A 282-nucleotide genomic window follows, 5' to 3' on the forward strand; every position below is an offset into this window, starting at 1 on the left:
ACCACCACCACCCCTTGCTTTGTCTTTTTCATTTTCTCCTTTCAGTGCAGTCAGTATTGAGCGGCCCACAGCATTTGGATGCAAGATGAACTTTGATAAGAGTTAATGAGAACACAGCATTGTGCAGGAAAAGAATGGCTCGAGCTGCACTCAAGAGCCTCCTCACCAGGAAATGGACCGTAAAGAGCTGCAGCCACCCACTCCTCCGGGTTTGGAGGAGGAGAAGACAAAAGGAGAGGAGAAATGAGAGGAGAATCAGAGTTAAGACAAAAGAAGAGACTA

This window comes from Seriola lalandi, unplaced genomic scaffold (genome assembly GCF_002814215.2).
Source record: "Seriola lalandi dorsalis isolate HSWRI2012SDOR001 ecotype SW California unplaced genomic scaffold, Sedor1 jcf7180002054968, whole genome shotgun sequence".
Classification (NCBI taxonomy): domain Eukaryota; kingdom Metazoa; phylum Chordata; class Actinopteri; order Carangiformes; family Carangidae; genus Seriola; species Seriola lalandi.